Source organism: Patagioenas fasciata, unplaced genomic scaffold (genome assembly GCF_037038585.1).
Source record: "Patagioenas fasciata isolate bPatFas1 unplaced genomic scaffold, bPatFas1.hap1 Unplaced_5, whole genome shotgun sequence".
Taxonomy (NCBI): Eukaryota; Metazoa; Chordata; class Aves; order Columbiformes; family Columbidae; genus Patagioenas; species Patagioenas fasciata.
In genome coordinates, this window is record NW_027288767.1 from 1,787,248 (window position 1) to 1,797,417 (window position 10,170).

The window sequence follows — 10,170 nt, forward strand, 5'->3', positions numbered from 1 at the left end:
AGGGCTCATTGTGACATCCCAGGACCCCCCATTGTCCCCAGGGCCCATTGTGACATTCAGGGGACCCCCCTTTGTCGCCAGGGCCCGTTCTGATACCGTGGGGACCTTGTTTGTCCCCAGGGCCCATTGTGACATCCTGGGGATCCTCCGTGTCTCCAGAGCCCATTGTGACATCCAGGGGACCCCCTTTGTCCCCAGGGCCCATTGTGGCACCATAGGGACCCACTTTGTCACTGGGGCCCATTGTGACATCCCAGGACCCCCCCTGGTCCCCAGGGCCCATTGTGACATCCGGCGGACCCCCCTTTGTCCCTAGGGCCCATTGTGACATCCTGGGGACCCGTTTCTCCCCACGGCGTATTGTGGCACCATGGGGACTCCCCCTTGTCACTGGGGGCCCATTGTGACACCATGGAGACCCCTGCTTGTCCTCAGGGTCCATTGTGACATCCTGGGCACCCCCTTGCTCCCAGGGCCCATTGTGGCACCATGGGGATACCCCCTTGTCCCCAGGGCCCATTGTGACATTCTAGGACCCCACTTTGTCCCCAGGGCCTATTGTGACACCATGGGGACCACTCCTTGTCCTCAGGACTCATTCTCACATCCTGGGTACCCCCCATTGTCCCCAGGGCCCATTGTGACATCGTGGGGACCCCACTTGTCCCCAGTGTCCATTGTGACACTATGGGGACCCCCCCTTGTGCCCAGGGCCCATAGTGACACCGTGGGTACCACCCTTGTCTGCAGGGCTCATTGTGACATCCCAGGACCCCCCATTGTCCCCAGGGCCCATTGTGACATTCAGGGGACCCCCTTTGTCCCCAGAGCCCATTGTGACATGCTGGGGACGCTCTTTGTCCCCAGGGCCCATTGTGACATCCTGGGGACCCCCTTTGTCCCCAGGGCCCATTGTGGCACCATAGGGACCCCCTTTGTCACTGGGGCCCATTGTGACATCCCAGGACCCTCCCTGGTCCCCAGGCCCCATTGTGACATCCTGGGGACCCCCTTTGTCCCAGGACTTCATTGTGACATCCTGGGGACCCCCCTTGTCCTCAGGGTCCATTGTGACAGCCCAGGACCTTACAATGTCCCCAGGGCCCATTGTGTTATCTGGGGGAACCCCTTGTTCCCAAGGCCCATTGTGACATCCTGGGGACCCACCCTTGTCCCCAGGGCCCATTGTGACATCCCAGGACCCCCCATTGTCCCCAGGGCCCATTGTGACATCCTCGGCACCCCCTTGTCCCCAGGGCCCATTGTGACATTCAGGGGACCCCTCTTTGTCCCCAGGGCCCATTGTGACATCCTGGGGATCCCTCCTTGACCCCAGGGCCCATTGTGACGTCCCAGGACTCCCCATTGTCCCCAGGACCTATTGTGACATCCTGGCCACCCCCTTGCTCCCAGGGCCCATTGTGGCACCATGGGGACACCCCCTTGTCCCCGGTGCCCATTGTGACATCCCAGGACCCCCCTTTGTCCCCAGGAGCCATTGTAGCACCATGGGGACCACTTTTGTCCCCAGGGCCCATTGTGACATTCTAGGACCCCACTTTGTCCCCAGGGCCTATTGTGACACCATGGGGACCCCTCCTTGTCCTCAGGACTCATTCTCACATCCTGGGCACCCGCCATTGTCCCCAGGGCCCATTGTGACATCCTGGGGACCCTCATTGTCCTCAGGGTCCATTGTGACATCCTGGGCACCCCCCATTTTCCCCAGGACCCATTGTGACATCCTGGCCACCCCCTTGCTCCCAGGGCCCGTTGTGGCACCATGGGGACACCCCCTTTGACCCCAGGGCCCATTGTGGCACCATGGCAAGCCCTTTTGTCCCCAGGGCCCATTGTGACATTCTTGGACCCCACTTTGTCCCCAGGGCCTATTGTGACACCATGGGGACACCTCCTTGTCACTGGGGACCCATTGTGACACCATGGGGACCCCCCCTTGTCCTCAGGACTCATTCTCACATCCTGGACACCCCCCATTGTCCCCAGGGCCCATTGTGACATCCACTGCACCCCCTTGTCCCCAGGGCCCATTGTGACATTCAGGGGACCCCTCTTTGTCCCCAGGGCCCATTGTGACATGCTGGGGACGCTCTTTGTCCCCAGGGCCCATTGTGACATCCTGGGGACCCTCCCTGTCCCCAGAGCCCATTGTGACATCCAGGGGACCCCCTTTGTCCCCAGGGCCCATTGTGGCACCATGAGGACCCTCTTTGTCACTGGGCCCCATTGTGACATCCCAGGACCCCCCTTTGTCCCCAGGGCCCATTGTGACATCCCAGGACACCCCCTTTGTCCCCAGTGGTATTGTGAAATCCTGGGGACCCCTTATGTCCCCAGGGCCCATTGTGACACCATGGGGAGCCCCTTTGTCACTGGGGGCCATTGTGACATTCCAGGATTCTACTTTGTCCCCAGGGCTCGTTCTGACACCTTGGGGACTCCCATTGTCCCCAGGGCCCATTGTGACATCCTGGGGACCCCCATTGTCCCCAGGGCCCACTGTGACATTCCAGGACCCCCCATTGTCCCCAGGGCCCATTGTGACATTCAGGGCACCCCCTTGTCCCCAGGGCCCATTGTGACATTCAGGGGACCCCTCTTTGTCCCCAGGGCCCATTGTGACATCCTGGGGACCCACCCTTGTCACTAGGGCCCATTGTGACGTCCCAGGACCCCCCATTGTCCCCAGGGCCCATTGTGACATCCTGGGGATCCCTCCTTGTCCCCAGGGCCCATTGTGACGTCTTAGGACCCCCCATTGTCCCCAGGGCCCATTGTGACATTCAGGGCACCCCCTTGTCCCCAGGGCCCATTGTGACATTCCGGGGACGCCTCTTTGTACCCAGGGTCCATTGTGACATCCTGGGCACCCCCCATTTTCCGCAGGACCCATTGTGACATCCTGGCCACCCCCTTGCTCCCAGGGCCCGTTGTGGCACCATGGGGACACCCCCTTTGTCCCCAGGACCCATTGTGACATCCCAGGACCCCCCTTTGTCCCCAGGGCCATTGTAGCACCATGGGGACCCCCTTTGACCCCAGGGCCCATTGTGGCACCATGGCAACCCCTTTTGTCCCCAGGGCCCATTGTGACATTCTTGGACCCCACTTTGTCCCCAGGGCCTATTGTGACACCATGGGGACCCCCCCTTGTCACTCGGGACCCATTGTGACACCATGGGGACCCCCCCTTGTCCTCAGGACTCATTCTCACATCCTGGACACCCCCCATTGTCCCCAGGGCCCATTGTGACATCCACTGCACCCCCTTGTCCCCAGGGCCCATTGTGACATTCAGGGGACCCCTCTTTGTCCCCAGGGCCCATTGTGACATCCTGGGGACCCCCCCTTGTCCCCAGGGCCCATTGAGACGTCCCAGGACCCCCCACTGTCCCCAGAGCCCATTGTGACATTCAGGGGACCCCCTTTGTCCCCAGGGCCCATTCTGATACCGTGGGGACCCCCTTTGTCTCCAGGGCCCATTGTGACATCCTGGGGACCCTCCTTGTCCCCAGAGCCCATTGTGACATCCCAGGACCCCACTTTGTCCCCAGGGCTTATTGTGACACCATGGGGATCTCCCTTGTCCCCAGGGCCCATTGTGACATCCCATGACCCCCCTTTGTCCCCAGTGCTATTGTGAAATCCTGGGGACCCCTTTTGTCCCCAGGGCCCATTGTGACACCGTGGGGAACCCCTTTGTCACTGGGGGCCATTGTGACATTCCAGGATTTCACTTTGTCCCCAGGGCTCGTTCTGACACCTTGGGGACTCCCATTGTCCCCAGGGCCCATTGTGACATCCTGGGCAACCCCATTGTCCCCAGGGCCCATTGTGACATCCTGGGGATCCCTCCTTGTCCCCAGGGCCTATTGTGACGTCCCAGGACCCCCCATTGTCCTCCGGACCCATTGTAACATTCAGGGAACCCCTTTGTCACTGGGGCCCATTGTGACATCCCAGGACCGCCCATTGTCCCCAGGGCCCATTGTGACATCCTGGGGACCCCATTTTCCCCAGGACCCATTGTGACCCTATGGGGACCCCCCCTTGTTCCCAGGGCCCATTGTGACACCGTGGGTACCACCCTTGACCGCAGGGCTCATTGTGACATCGCAGGACCCCCCTTTGTCCCCAGAGCCCATTGTGACATACAGGGGACCCCCTTTGTCCCCAGGGCCCATTGTGACATCGCAGGACCCACCCTGGTCCCCAGGGCCCATTGTGACATCCTGGGCACCCCTTTTGTCCCCACGGCCCATTGTGGCACCATGGGGACCCCCTTTGTCACTGGGGCCCATTGTGACATCCCAGGACCCCACTTTGTCCCCAGGGCTGATTGTGACGTCCCAGGGCCCCTCTGTGTCCCCAGGGCCCATTGTGACACTTTAGGGACCCCTCTTTGTCTCCAGGGCCCATTGTGACATCCTGGGGATCCTCCGTGTCTCCAGAGCCCATTGTGACATCCAGGGGACCCCCTTTGTCCCCAGGGCCCATTGTGGCACCATAGGGACCCACTTTGTCACTGGGGCCCATTGTGACATCCCAGGACCCCCCCTGGTCCCCAGGGCCCATTGTGACATCCGGCGGACCCCCCTTTGTCCCTAGGGCCCATTGTGACATCCTGGGGACCCGTTTCTCCCCACGGCGTATTGTGGCACCATGGGGACTCCCCCTTGTCACTGGGGGCCCATTGTGACACCATGGAGACCCCTGCTTGTCCTCAGGGTCCATTGTGACATCCTGGGTACCCCCTTGCTCCCAGGGCCCATTGTGGCACCATGGGGATACCCCCTTGTCCCCAGGGCCCATTGTGACATTCTAGGACCCCACTTTGTCCCCAGGGCCTATTGTGACACCATGGGGACCCCTCCTTGTCCTCAGGACTCATTCTCACATCCTGGGTACCCCCCATTGTCCCCAGGGCCCATTGTGACATCGTGGGGACCCCACTTGTCCCCAGGGTCCATTGTGACACTATGGGACCCCCCCTTGTGCCCAGGGCCCATTGTGACACCGTGGGTACCACCCTTGTCTGCAGGGCTCATTGTGACATCCCAGGACCCCCCATTGTCCCCAGGGCCCATTGTGACATTCAGGGGACCCCCTTTGTCCCCAGAGCCCATTGTGACATGCTGGGGACGCTCTTTGTCCCCAGGGCCCATTGTGACATCCTGGGGACCCCCTTTGTCCCCAGGGCCCATTGTGGCACCATAGGGACCCCCTTTGTCACTGGGGCCCATTGTGACATCCCAGGACCCCCCCTGGTCCCCAGGCCCCATTGTGACATCCTGGGGACCCCCTTTGTCCCAGGACTTCATTGTGACATCCTGGGGACCCACCCTTGTCCCCAGGGCCCATTGTGACATCCCAGGACCCCCATTGTCCCCAGGGCCCATTGTGACATCCTCGGCACCCCCTTGTCCCCAGGGCCCATTGTGACATTCAGGGGACCCCTCTTTGTCCCCAGGGCCCATTGTGACATCCTGGGGATCCCTCCTTGACCCCAAGGCCCATTGTGACATCCCAGGACCCCCCATTGTCCCCAGGACCTATTGTGACATCCTGGCCACCCCCTTGCTCCCAGGGCCCATTGTGGCACCATGGGGACACCCCCTTGTCCCCGGTGCCCATTGTGACATCCCAGGACCCCCCTTTGTCCCCAGGAGCCATTGTAGCACCATGGGGACCACTTTTGTCCCCAGGGCCCATTGTGACATTCTAGGACCCCACTTTGTCCCCAGGGCCTATTGTGACACCATGGGGACCCCTCCTTGTCCTCAGGACTCATTCTCACATCCTGGGCACACGCCATTGTCCCCAGGGCCCATTGTGACATCCTGGGGACCCTCATTGTCCTCAGGGTCCATTGTGACATCCTGGGCACCCCCCATTTTCCCCAGGACCCATTGTGACATCCTGGCCACCCCCTTGCTCCCAGGGCCCGTTGTGGCACCATGGGGACACCCCCTTTGACCCCAGGGCCCATTGTGGCACCATGGCAAGCCCTTTTGTCCCCAGGGCCCATTGTGACATTCTTGGACCCCACTTTGTCCCCAGGGCCTATTGTGACACCATGGGGACACCTCCTTGTCACTGGGGACCCATTGTGACACCATGGGGACCCCCCCTTGTCCTCAGGACTCATTCTCACATCCTGGACACCCCCCATTGTCCCCAGGGCCCATCGTGACATCCACTGCACCCCCTTGTCCCCAGGGCCCATTGTGACATTCAGGGGACCCCTCTTTGTCCCCAGGGCCCATTGTGACATGCTGGGGATGCTCTTTGTCCCCAGGGCCCATTGTGACATCCTGGGGACCCCCTTGTCCCCAGTGCCTATTGTGAAATCCTGGGCACCCCCTTTATCCCCAGGGCCCATTGTGACATTCCAGGACACCCCTTGTCCCCATGGCCCATTGTGAAATCCTGGGGACCTCCTTTGTCCCCAGGGCCCATTGTGACGTCCCAGGACCCCCCTTTGTCCCCAGGGTCCATTGTGACATCCTGGGGACCCTCTTTGTCCCCAGGGCCCATTGTGACAGGGTGGGGACTCCCTTTGTCCCCAGGGCCCATTGTGACATCTCAGGATCCCCCTTTGTCCCCAGGGCCCATTGTGACATCTCAGGACACCCCAATTGTTTCCAGGGCCCATTGTGACATCCTGGGGACCGCCCAGTTGTCTCCAGGGCCCATTGTGGCATCCTGGGTACCCCTTTTATCCCCGGGGCCCATTGTGACATTCTGGGGACTCCCCTTGTCACTGGGGACCCATTGTGACACCATGGGGACCACCCCTTTCTCCCCAGGGCCCATTGTGACATCCCAGGACCCCTCTTTGTCCCCAGGGCCCATTGTGACATCCCCGGACCCCCCATTGTCCCCAGAGCCCATTGTGACATCCTTGGGACCCCCATTGTCCCCAGGGCCCATTGTGACATTCAGGGGACAGCCTTTTTCCCAAGGGCCCATTGTGACACCATCGGGACCCCCGTTGTCCCCAGGGCCAATTGTGACACCATGGGGACCCTCCTCGTCACTGCGGACCCATTGTGACACCATGGGGACCTGCCCTCGTCCTCAGGGCCCATTGTGACATCCTGGGGACCCTCTTGTCCCCAGGGCCCATAGTTGCACCCTGGGGACCCCCTCTTTATTCCCAGTGCCCATTGTGACATCCCAGGACCCCCCTATGTCCCCAGGGCCCATTGTGACACCATGGGGACACCCCTTTGACTCCAGGGCCCATTGTCACATCCCAGGACCTCCCAATTGTCCCCAGGGCCCATTGTGACATCCTGGGGACCCGCCCTTGTCCGCAGGGCCCATTGTGAAGTCCCAGGACCCCCTTTGTCCCCAGGGCCCATTGTGACATCCTGGGGACCCCCCTTGTCACTGGGGACCCATTGTATACACCATGGGGACCCCCATTGTCCCCAGGGCCCATTGTGACATCCTGGGGACCCCCCTTGTCACTGGTGACCCATTGTGACACCATGGGGACCCCCGTTTGTCCCCAGGGCTCATTGTGACATCCCAGGACCTCCCATTGTCCCCAGAGCCCATTGTGACATCATGGGGACCGCCTTGTCCCTCTGGCCCGTTGTGGCACCGTGGGGACCTCCTTTGTCCCCAGGGCCCATTGTGACACCATGGGGACCCCTTTTGTCACTGTGGTCCAATGTGACATCCCAGGACCCCACTTCGTACCCAAGGCCCATTGTGACACCGTGGGGACCCCCCTTGTCTCCAGGACCCACCGTGGCACCGTGGGGACCACCCTTGTCACTGGGACCCATTGTAAAACTATGGGGATCCCCCCTTGTCCCCAGAGCCCATTGTGACATCCTGGGGACCCCCTTGTTCCCCATGGCCCACTGTGATGTCCCAGGACCCCCCCCTTGTCCCCAGAGCCCATTGTGACATCCTGGGGACGCCCTTTTTCCCCAGGACCCATTGTGGCACCATTGGGACCCCCTTTGTCACTGGGGCCCATTGTGACTTCCCAGGACCTCACTTTGTCCCCAGGGCCCATTGTGACTTCCGGGGGACCCCCTTTGTCACCAGGGCCCATTGTGACGTCCCCGGACCCCCCATTGTCCCCAGACCCATTGTGACATCTTGGGGACCCGCTTTGTCCCCAGGGCCCATTGTGACATTCAGGGGACAGCCTTTGTCCCAAGGGCCCATTGTGACACCGTTGGAATCCCCGTTGTCCTCAGAGCCCATTGTGACATCCTGGGAACCCCCTTTGTGCCCAGGGCCCATTGTGACATTTCAGGACCCCATTTTGTCCCCAGGGCCCATTGTGACATCCTGGAGACGCCCTTTGTCCCCAGAGCCCGTTGTGACATCTAAGGACCCCCCAATTGTGCCCAGGGCTCATTGTGACATCCCAGGACCCCCCATTGTCCCCAGGGCCCATTGTGATGTCCTAGGCCCCCCCTTTGTCCCCAGGGCCTATTTTGACATCCTGGGGACCCCCCTTTGTCCCTAGGGCCCGTTGTGACATCCTGGGGACCTCGTTTGTCACTAGGGTCCATTGTGGCACCATGGGGATGCCCTTTGTCCCCAGGACCCATTGTGACATCCTGGGCACCCCCTTTGTCCCCAGGGCCTATTGTGACAGGGTGGGGACTCCCTTTGTCCCTAGGGCCCATTGTGACATCCTGGGGACCTCGTTTGTCCCCAGGGTCCATTGTGGCACCATGGGGACCCCCTTTGTCCCCAGGGCCCATTGTGAAATCCTGGGGACCCCCTTTGTCCCCAGGACCCATTGTGACATCCTGGGCACACCCTTTGTCCCCAGGGCCTATTGTGACAGTGTGGGGACTCCCTTTGTCCCCAGGGTCCATTGTGAAATTCTGGGGACCCCCTTTGTCCCAAAGGCCCATTGTGACATCCTGGGGACCCCACTTTGTTCCCAGGACCCATTGTGATGTCCACAATGGCCCCGTTGTCCCAAGGGGTCATTGTGACATACTGGGGACCTCCTTTGTCCCCAGGGCCCATTGTGACGTCCCTGGACCCTCCATTTTTCCAAGAGCCCATTGTGACATCCTGGCGACCCCGCTTTTTCCTCAGGGCCCATTGTGGCACCATGGGGAGCCCCTCTGTCTCCAGGGCCCATTGTGACATTTAGGGGACTCATCTTTGTCCCCAGGGCCCACTGTGACATCCCAGGACCCCCCTTTGTCCCCAGGGCCCGTTGTGACATCCTGGGGACCTCGTTTGTCACTAGGGTCCATTGTGGCACCATGGGGATGCCCTTTGTCCCCAGGACCCATTGTGACATCCTGGGGACCCCCTTTGTCCCCAGGGCCCATTTTGGCACCACAGGGACGCCCTTTGTCACTGGGGCCCATTGTGACATCCCAGGACACCCCTTGTCTCCAGGGCCCTTTGTGACATTCAGGGGACCCCTCTTTGTCCCCAGGGCCCGTTGTTGCATCCTGGGGTCCCCCCTTGTCCCCAGGGCCCATTTTGACATTCAGGAGAGCCCTCTTTGTCCCCAGGGCCTGTTGTGACATCCTGGGGACCCCCTTTGTCACTGGGGCCCATTGTGACATCCCAGGACCCCCCTTTGTCTGCAGGCCCCAATGTGACATTCAGGGGACCCCACTTTGTCCCCAGGGCCCACTGTGACGTCCTAGGACCTCCCTTTGTCCCCAGGGCCCATTGTGACACCGTGGGGACCCCCTGTTTTCCCCAGGGCCCATTGTGACATCTGGTGGACCCCCTTGTCCCCAGGGCCCATCGTGGAACCGTGGGGACCCTCCTTGTCACTAGGGCCCATTGTGACACCATGGGGACCACCCCTTTCTCCCCAGTGCCCATTGTGACATCCTGGGGACCCCACTTGTCCCCAGAGCCCATTATCACATCCTTGGGACCCCTGTGTCCCCAGGGCCCATTGTGACGTCCCAGGACCCCCCATTGTCCCCAGGGTGCATTGTGACACCGTGGGGACCCCCTTTGTCCCCAGAGCCCATTGTGACATCCTGGGGAGCCCCCTTTGTCCTCAGGGCCCATTGTGACATTTCTGGACCCCCCACTGTCTCCAGGGCCCATTGTGAACATCCTGGGGACCCCTCTTTTCCCCAGGGCCCATTGTGACATCCTGGGCTGCCCCGTATGTCACCAGGGCCC